This window comes from Triticum urartu, chromosome 1 (genome assembly GCF_003073215.2).
Source record: "Triticum urartu cultivar G1812 chromosome 1, Tu2.1, whole genome shotgun sequence".
Taxonomy (NCBI): Eukaryota; Viridiplantae; Streptophyta; class Magnoliopsida; order Poales; family Poaceae; genus Triticum; species Triticum urartu.
In genome coordinates this window covers 155,765,207-155,775,502 of record NC_053022.1, presented here as the reverse complement: position 1 = coordinate 155,775,502, position 10,296 = coordinate 155,765,207, and the positions used below count along the sequence as shown (strand labels likewise).

Below are 10,296 nucleotides of genomic sequence, written 5' to 3'. Positions count from 1 at the left end.
TCAGAAAGACTGTGTCTCGGTCATCCGCTTCTCAAACATCCTGTAGTGCGAGAAATCCAATGAAGGAGATCGAGTCTTGTGGGAAAAAGTGCGCAAAACTCTGCAGAGTGTATAAACTAATCATGGTTAGCCGTGTCTCGGTTATGGACATCTTGAGTATCTGGTACTTGAATTATTGATTTGATCTCATCACTCTAAGATTAATTTGTTGGGTTGATAATTACTTTTAATTGGGATTGAGTTGGAGGAACCTTCTCAATGTTGTTTCAACTACCATAATAGTTAAGTAAAATATATTCCTTTGTTGTAGGGAAAAATTGGCTTTTCGCAAAAACATATTAACCATAGAGCCTTCACCAGCCATATATGCGTATCTCTATTTTTAATGAAGCAGTTGATAGTCTTCACCGGTCAATTTTCGTCCTATTAAAAACGAGTTTTTTTCATTCCCAATCCCACCTCCCACATCCCAGCTATTCCGCCCTGAAACCGCGAACCAACCTAATTTTTTTTGTTAGCGATGCAGGCCACGATCCGCCGGTCGATTCAGAAATAACCGGTGTGAAGAAAATCTACGAAAATTAACCGCTCCCCTCCATCTATTTCCTACGATCCCTCAAGGACGCCCCAGCCCCCGAGACGAGCCGCCGCCGAGATCCGAGACGATCCGCCGCCGCCGAGGACCGAGTGGAACCGCCGCCTCCACGTCGCCGCCGGCGGCGCTGGCCAGGCTCCCCACCGATGGGCGCGCCGGGTCGCCGCTCCTCGAGGCCAGTTCCCCTCGTTGCTCCAGATCGCGCCTCAGTTTGTGATCCCTTGGGGATCCTGCCAGGCCGCCGCCGCCGAGGACTGAGTGGAGACGCCGCCTCCACGTAGTCGCCGCCGGCGCTGGCCAGGCTCCCCACCGATGGGCGCGCCGGGTCGCCGCTCCTCGAGGCCAGTTCCCCTCGCTGCTCCAGATCGCGCCTCGGTTTGTAATCCCTTGGGGATCCTGCCGGTGCTTGAGGCGTCCGCGATGGTGCGGACTCAGGACCGAGCGGTGGGGCACATCATGCGTTCTGGTTGAGAGATTGGTCAGGCTGGCGTGGGAACTGAACTGCCGTCGATGGATTTTTTTGGTAGCTTGGCTGCATGTTGCTTCAGATTTGGTACTACCCCCATCTCTCTCTCTCTGTTTGTGTGTGTGTGGGCGTGCGCGCGGAGCAGTCGATCTCTAATTGCCGACTGCCGACCCATCGCCCCAATGGCCGTCGCATCAGTTCCATACCGCTACAGCACTGCCAGCCACCGTCGTTGTATTGCCTTGGATTCAGTTGTGGCTTCGGCTGGAACGGTGTTGTCTGATGCCCTGGTCCAAGCGGGTTTGGTCCGCTGATGCCAGGTATGAGATGCTCTTGAGACTGATCGCGCCATGTGGGCATGCGTGTAATGGGTATCATGGTCTGTAGAGGCAACCTTTTTTGGGTAGAAAAATGAGGGGTGATGATGATGATCAAGATAGTCGTGTTGTATGGGTACTAAATAGACCCTGAATGGGTGACCATGTTCGGGTTGCCCTTACAGCCCACACTTACCTCTCTTGCAGCCTGTTCAATTCATCGCCAATGTTGGATTATCTGTCCACGGTCGTTCTGACAAGTGCAAACCATGGCAGTTCTCTTACACTGTGATGGGTAGATTATGCAGCAAAAGATGTGAGTGTTGGGCTTGAGATGAAAGACAAAACTGAGTCCTCTTTTGCTACACTACAGATACTCATTGTTTCACAGTTGAGTTGCATTTTGTTTTGGATTTGGTATAATCGTCATCACACTCTCTTTCTCAAACACTAAACCAAATCAGTTGCATTACATTTTACCTCAAATCTTTGTCTATAGTCACTTATAGGATTAGAAGTTTGAATGAGCACAATCTGTATTAAACAGTATCTGCCCTTATTATTTTTGACATGAAAATGATGTTTGCTTTACATTGAGCAACCACCTTATGTCCTTTAATATGTAATTGCAGGTAGTACATTGTAGATGCTGATCCAAAATGCATAGAAACATGGGTAGAGATGGGAACTATCAAAGCAATTGGAACTATCTGGGACGAACAGCGTCATCATCTTATACTGCTAACATGTAATACTTCATTTATGTACAACATAACGATGCCTCTTATGTATCTTTCTATTGTATTGAAACCATAACGCAATTAACTGTTGAATTTGCCCTGCAACAGGATTGACCGATCTAGGAGATACTTATGAGCTTCTGAAGCTCGATTGTTCAGATTATCATGGGCGAGATGACAATGAAGAGCCTGATATAGTAAGTGTCGATCTTCTGATCTTGGCATATAGCAAGTGTTTAGCTTCATAAATGAGTTCTGTAGTATGTGCCTTTCTTCTCCATAACTGGATGAAACATATGATTCAGAGGTCGAGGTCCTCTAAATGGAATTTGCAGACATTATCCTCAATAATTGAATTTGTACCAAACTTGATGGGTAACTTTATTTTAATATTCTGCTGGCCGTCATTTGCTCTATTTGTTTATTTATTTTCCTAGCAACTATGTGCTGTTACAAGCTTCATTCTGAATTTTGATGTAAATCTCATGTTCCTAGGTCCACCATGACATCAATGCACCATTGTCCCGCTATTTCATTACACCGGACAGTAATCATATTTTACTGGCAATCAGCTAATCAGTGACTATAGTGATGTTCTCATCATCAAGGCACTGCAAATAGGTGTTTGTGTAATTAAATTAGACATGTGGCCAAATTCTTCTAAAGATGACACTGATATTCTCCATCAAAGTACTGAATATGACTTCTGCTGACAGTACTCATAGTTATGCTTCCGTTACTGAAATCTTCATGAGTGTGGATCCTATATGATTCTCTTCATATAAAATACTACTATTTTGGGAAAGGCATCTAGCTGAGTTTTAATGAAACTCTTGAGCGAAAAATATTTCTAACGGTGTTAGAACGACAACTGACAAGGACTGCCACGATTAGAGCTACCATTTGGCCCCATGTTTCAGTATGCAGTCAAGCATGCAATAAAGGTAATGACAGGGCATTTTGTAGTTTCGGGTAGTGCATGTAGTTTTCGCCAAATTGTATGTTACAGTTAACATCGTAGGAGATTGGAATTCTGAATTTGGATGCTTTCATGCATATCGAAGAAGTAGAATACTCCCTCCGATCCAAATTACTTGTCGTTGAAATAGATGCATCTATAATTGACATACATCTAAGATACATCCATTTCAGCAACAAGTAATACGGATTGGAGGGAGTATCAATTTTGCTGTGTTGAAGTCGTTATGGAGGTGACAAGGAATCTATATTGCTCTGTAGATGACGACATTGTGCATTGCAATATATATTGCTCTGTAGAAAAATACATTTATGTGGAGTATGCTTCAGGTAATTCACCAATGCATTTGTTTCATCATTTCTTTTTGACTATTAACTGCGTGAGCAAGTGTCTAATAATAGAAAAGTTCCCCATTGGGTCGCTACTACAACTAAATGGGCTTGTGAATAGCTGTAGAACGTACTCTATTTTGTTCCCCGTTGAAGGGCAATGTTCCTGTTGGTCTCTCAAAAGAACTGAAAGAAATGCAACCTTGACAATTGAATGCCCACATTCCTTGTTGGAGATCATAGAGCTATATACATTAATGAGTTATTATGTTGATGCACATTGCATTGCATTTACTAAACTTGTTTTCTTCTTACCAGATTCAGTGGTAATGTAATTTTGGTCGGGCAGGGGTTTGTGAAGAAAACTAGCAAGGTTCATAGATGCACCCAGGTGGAATGTTTACTTTCCAAATGTCAAGTATTTAAAAAAAATTAGACATATAAATGTCTGAGTCCTTTGTGTTCTTGTCAAATATCATGCAAAAATGATAAGGAGGACGAGGTTATGAGGTAATGTGCTCGGGCGGGAGGAAGAGGTACTGGTTCAAACCATGAAAGTTCTTAGCTCATAATTGCTACCAATTCTACAGAAAAGGTTGTGATTTTGTTAACCTGACTAGAGCTTTCATGTTATGTCAGTCCTTTATTTAGATGATTTAGCTGTTGACCTACCGTTCCTTTCTAGATGATTACTTGCAGTTCTTTTACTAAGGCAGTGCATCTAGGGTTTCTTTACTTGCTCACTGACCATTCAGTTCAATGACGGCCAATGCGGTAGAATCGAGGCTGCAACTCTAGCACTTCAAAGAGGAAAAGAAAACATGACTACTTCATGGCGAGGTAAGGAGTGGCTTAATTGAATCTGCTACATTGTTATTTTTACATTGAGATTGCAATCATACAAGGACTATTATTGATTATTCAATGACTCGATGTTAATTTTGATTTTAATTATACTGGTGAACAACTTAAAGATGTCGTAATATAATTATAGCAAATATATTATGGTATATTTCCTACAGAGATCAAGCAGAGCTAATCTACCGACTTCAGATTACTCTGTGCGATAGTGTGCAACTTTCGGAAGTACATTTTTCTCTTATAAAATCAATGATGAGTGGTCCATTAGGTTTCTGTGATTAAAAAGGTTGTAGACAACTTCACAAGAAAAATCATTGGAGCTTGGTCTTGGCGATTACATTTTCAATTAGGTATTCCAGTCTGAAAGGGAGATTATTTTGTTGATGGTACAGGATGGTGCAATTTTTATGATTGATTGCCTTATTACTGCTGAATATTTGTGATGTTGGCCTGTTTGGCGCTTGTTATTGCGAGTCCTTATTTGTTCGGGCTTCCCTTCTGCTTTATCTCTTATTACGTGACAACTTTAGCTTTGATTTTTGTCTCTCTGGAGTTCCCTAAAGAATTCCCCCAACTCTAAATTGTACCAATGCAAAGTTATTACTTTGAGCAGAGAAGAGGAGGGCAGCGAGGAGCGAACATGGGGATGGGTGGCTGGGGCGTTTCTTGCACGAGGATGGGGAAATTGGAGTTATCCAAGACCGGAAATGTCCCTGTTGCTCTTAGGAAGGATACTTTATTTTTCAGTCATTTGCTATTACTCCAAGTAAGAACTGCGATTTTGCAAAGAGTAAGCCATTTCTTGTGAATCTTGTAAGTTTCTGCATTTTGTAGTTCAAGAGCTCCTGGTTTGGTTTGGCCTCGATCCAAACACGTTGTTAGACTTTCAGTCCATGGGCTCGGTAAATCGAGATCGAGAGACGTCGTAGACTTTCAACCCATGGCCTCAGTAGATCGAGAGAGGGAGAGAGTAGTTAGGTGGCGGCGGCGGCTCCGGAGCACGAGTGCGACAGCGGCAACAGAGCATGAGCGGGCATGGACTGGGGACTAGAACATGGATGTGGAAGATGGAGCGACATCTGTGGTGCGACACCGTGTGGCGGTTGTCCGAGGTGTTGTCGATGTGGAGCGGTGCCATTTGGACTGAAGCCTAGCATCCTAAGATGGCAGGCTGGTGTCAACGCCGCTAGGGGTGGTGCCGATGGAGACGCTGGGACGAGGTAGCGATGTAGGGGTCGAGAGTAGCTGTTGTATGTGTGTGTGTCCCCTCCATTGATTTGTGACCAAGCCCACGGGAAATCTAGCCAGCAACTGGTAGTGTCTTTCTGAATTGTGGAGTCTTTCGCTGAGGCCATGCATTGAGAAGGTGAACTTCTGATGCATCTATCATCCATGGGCTAAAAATTGAATTATCAACAAGTATGATGATAGCCAGTGTTACTGTGATCTCCAAAGAACAATAACTATGCAACATAGTGCTGAACTTTGACATTTTCGTTTTGTTATAAATTTCCTTTTAATATTTCGTAATTTATTTAATTAATCTTTCTATTAATATTTGGTTTCACTATAGTAAATTTATTTGAAGGTCTCCATGATGGCATAATTCAATGTAGATTGATGTGTCGATTATTTTGGCATGCATTTATTTGCCCAACATTACCTAGATACTTAGTGCCATTACAATGACATCCTGTTTTATTTCAGAAAGTGATTGCTCCATCACATACACATTAAAAGAAATTGCACAACTGCACCATGGCTATCCAGTATATCAAGCAAGATTAATCTAAACATACCTTACAACATCTCATTACTCCCATCGAGGTAATCTAAACATGTTCTTAATGGCGACAAATTTGAGCAGAAGATATTCTTAATGGCAACAAGTAACTAATTCTTTCGTTTCTATGGAATATGTAAATTCATATGCAGGTAAGCAGGTTAATCTAAACATGCCTTACAGTATCCCATTACTCTTGTTGAAGTTTTATACTGTTAGATTTCACCTTTGTTTGTATTAAATATCTGAAGTAACGGAGCTTGATTTTCAGTTTTGATTTTTCACTCACTTCATAGCCAACATTACAGTGGTATATGTTGTATGTATTTCAGCACTATACTTTTCCCTCGGTCTATATAGTTACTGTTACTTGCCTAAAAGACCGGGAATTTTCGTTGTTCCGTTTCAACAACATGGTATAAATCTAAATAGTTACTATTACCTGAGGACAGCTTGTCTTCCCCAACATGGGATTTGTTGTTAACTCTACTCATCTTCGATGTTTATACATGATTGGCAAGTGTCAGCAACTTATCGTGTTCACTTTTGGTTAGCAAAGGTTTTGATATAACAGTCAGATATTTATGTTTGGGATTAGCTCATAGGTTAGACTCTGGGTTCCCTTCCCCTCTGTCGATCGCTCCAGCAGCGAGAGGGTGGGGGAGCCCCTGTTCTCTGCTTTGGTGTGTATATAGGGTGTGTGGGTTGGTTTCTAGCTGGCAGCGCTCAGGAGGCAGATGTGCTGCCGATGCGAATAAATTTGGTGTTGTTCCTTTCCCTATGCGTTGTCATCCTCTGGGCCTTGACGGGGTGCGTGCAGATTGGTGTCTCGGGATCCGTCGGACCTGTCGAGCTTTGGTGTTTCTGGGTATGGCCATCGCGATGGAGAAGGTTGCCATGCCGTGGAGATTTCGTCTCCTGGCTTCGTCCCCATGGTGGCTGGGCGTGCTTCATCCCTCATCATGGAGCCTAGGAGTCATGTTCAGGAGTTGGAGCGGCGCCAGATCTCCCCGTGTCTCGTCCTTAGTGGTTCTTCATCATGTTGCATCTCCGGTGTGCTGGTCCGACTGGACCGAGGTTGACGACTTCCTGGCTGCAAAGAACCTGTCTACACTCCACAAGATCATGCCGGCAAAATGTAGAGCGGCGCCTGATCTCCCCATGCCTCGTCCTCGGTGCTTCTTTGTCATGTTGCACCTTCGGTGTGATGGTTCTACTGGACAGAGGTTAACGACTTCCCGGTCGCGAAGAATCCGTCCGCACTCTACAAGGTAACGTCGGCTCCATGTTGGAGCGGGAGCGCGCCTTGAGCCCGCATCTGAGTTTGTTGTATCTGAGTTTGCGGTGGGTCGAAGCCCCAAGGACTCGATTGTGATTTGTGTTTTCTCTAGGGTGCTTATACCACTGGTGTTCTTTAATATATGACCTGGGTCTTCTCCACAAGAAAGGGTGATATCTATCATTTGTAATGCATTGCACACTACAGAGTTATGTGTTTGTGCTACTTTCTTTATTTTGTGCATCAGATATGAAAGTCTACATCGTTGGATTTCATTTTTATTTTGAAAACCCATTGCAAGTGAAGTTGATTTCAATTATTTCTTGTATATTATTGGCTACTTTTTTATATATGTGAAATTTGACATGCCTTATGCTTATATATGCAGCCGGTAATTTTTTTAAAATGCCCGTGGCAACGCACGGGCAGTCTACTAGTAGTGATAGCATTTATCTGTTCATTACTCTACTGTGTTACATTGCCAATATATTCCATGTGCTGATCCGTTTTCGGGCTGCAATGTATCATGTTGCAGACTTTTCAGATGACGAGTAAGACGCCGTAGGTCGTTTGCCATGCATTCAGCTATGCCGTTGGAGTTGATGGATTCACTTTATTTTCCAAGCCTTTCGCTGTTATCTTATTTAGATGGTCTTAAGCCATATTTATTGTAATAAGTTCTCTTTGGAGACCATCTATGTAATAAGTGTGTGATTGCTATTCTGTTATGAATCCTTCTAGTACTGTCATCATCCTCTTATTAAAAAGCATCAGTTGGAGAGCACCATTGTCATTTGCATCCATTACTGTTAGTTTACATTGAGTATGACTTGAATGGATTTCTTTTACCATGAATTACAATTTCCAGTCAGCCCTTGATCTTCAGGGGTGCTCTGCATTTATGTTTTGCTATCTCAGAAAGGGCTAGCGAGATACCATCTTGTTATATCATATTATGTTGTTTTGAGAAACTGTTGTCATCTGAAATTTATTATTATTGCTCGCTAGTTGATTATGCCACTGATATGAGTAAACATGAAACCAAAATGTTATTGTGAATATGGTTAGTTCATAATCTTTGCTGAAAATATCAATGCTGGCTTTACATATTTACAACAACAAGGGCAAACAGAATTTGTAAAAGTTTTTTCTTCATCACTTTCAGTTTGTCAACTGAATTACTTGAGGACAAGCAAATGTTTAAGCTTGGGGGAGTTGATACATCTCCAACGTATCTACTTTTTCAAACATTTTTGCCCTTGTTTTGGACTCTAACTTGCATGATTTGAATGGAACTTACCCGGACTGGCGCTGTTTTCAGCAGAATTGCCATGGTGTTATTTTTGTGCAGAAATAAAAGTTCTCGGAATGACCTAAATCAACGGAGATTATTTTTGGAATATATAAAAAATACTGGAAGAACAATCCAGTCAGGGGGTCCACACCCTGTCCACGAGGATGGGGGCGCGCCTACCCCCACTGGACGCGCCCTCTGCCTCGTTGGCCTCCTGACGCTCCACCGACCTCAACTCCAACTCCATATATTCGTGTTGAGGGAGAAAAAATTAGAGAGAAGGATTCATCGCGTTTTATGATACGGAGCCGCCGCCAAGCCCTAAACTCTCTCGGGAGGGCTGATCTGGAGTCCGTTCGGGGCTCCAAAGAGGGGAATCCGTCGCCATCGTCATCATCAACCTTCCTCCATCACCAATTCCATGATGCTCACCACCGTGCGTGAGTAATTCCATCGTAGGCTTGCTTGACGGTGATGGGTTGGATGAGATTTATCATGTAATCGAGTTAGTTTTGTTAGGGTTTGATCGCTAGTATCCACTGTGTTCTGAGATTGAAGTTGCTATGACTTTGCTATGCTTAATGCTTGTCACTAGGGCCCGAGTGCCATAATTTTAGATCTGAACCTATTATGTTTTCATGAATATATGTGACTTCTTGATCATATCTTGCAAGTCAATAGTCACCTATTATGTATTATGATCCGTTAACCTCGAAGTGACAATAATCGGGACCATTACCGGTGATGACCGTAGTTTGAGGAGTTCATGTATTCACTATGTGTTAATGCTGTGGTCCGGTACTCTATTAAAAAGAGGCCTTAATATCCCTTAGTTTCCAATAGGACCCCACTGCCACGGGAGGGTAGGAAAAAGATGTCATGCAAGTTCTTTTCCATAAGCACGTATGAATATATTTGGAATACATGCCTACATTACATTGATGAGCCGGAGCTAGTTCTTTGTCACCCTATGTTATAACTGTTGCATGAGGAATCGCATCCGACATAATTATTCATCACTGATCCATTGCCTACGAGCTTTTCACATATTGATCTTTGCTTAGTTACTTTTCCGTGCTATTTTTACAATCACTACAAAACTATTACTATTACCTTTGCCATCGTTACCACTACTATCATATTACTTTGCTACTAAATACCTTGCTGCAGATATTAAGTTTCCAGGTGTGGTTGAATTGACAACTCAGCTGCTAATACTTGAGAATATTCTTTGGCTCCCCTTGTGTGGAATCAATAAATTTGGGTTGAATACTCTACCCTCAAAAACTGTTGCGATCCCCTATACTTGTGGGTTATCACTGAACGCTATATATATATTCCCAATGATGTATGGCTATCCTATGATGTTTGAGTAGATCCATTTTGTCCTATGGGTTAATTGATGATCGTGATTGGTTTGAGTTGCATGTTTTATTATTGGTGTTGTCCTATGGTGCTCTCCGTGTCGCGCAAGCGTGAGGGATCCCCGCTGTAGGGTTTGCAATATGTTCATGATTTGCTTATGATGGGTGGGGTGAGTGACAGAAGCACAGACCCGAGTAAGTAGGTTGTTTGCGTATGGGAGTAAAAGAGGACTTGATGCCTTATAATGCTATGGTTGGGTTTTACCTTAATGATCTTTTGTAGTTGCAG

General features: G+C 42.4%; 1 long non-coding RNA gene across 25 annotated transcripts; it reads left to right on the top strand.

Annotated features, from left to right (window-relative positions):
- The first annotated feature begins 484 nt into the window (after positions 1-484).
- LOC125552569 lies at positions 485-8,136 on the top strand. Of its 25 annotated transcripts, none has more exons than XR_007303710.1 (8): positions 496-1,148; positions 2,011-2,126; positions 2,227-2,315; positions 3,271-3,426; positions 3,745-4,266; positions 4,901-5,053; positions 5,995-6,114; positions 7,885-8,136. It is a non-coding gene; the product is annotated as an uncharacterized LOC125552569 (long non-coding RNA). The 25 variants fall into 25 exon arrangements; XR_007303709.1 differs by lacking the exon at positions 7,885-8,136 and adding an exon at positions 6,891-7,628; XR_007303696.1 differs by lacking the exon at positions 7,885-8,136 and adding an exon at positions 6,223-7,628.
- Positions 8,137-10,296: the final 2,160 nt, after the last annotated feature.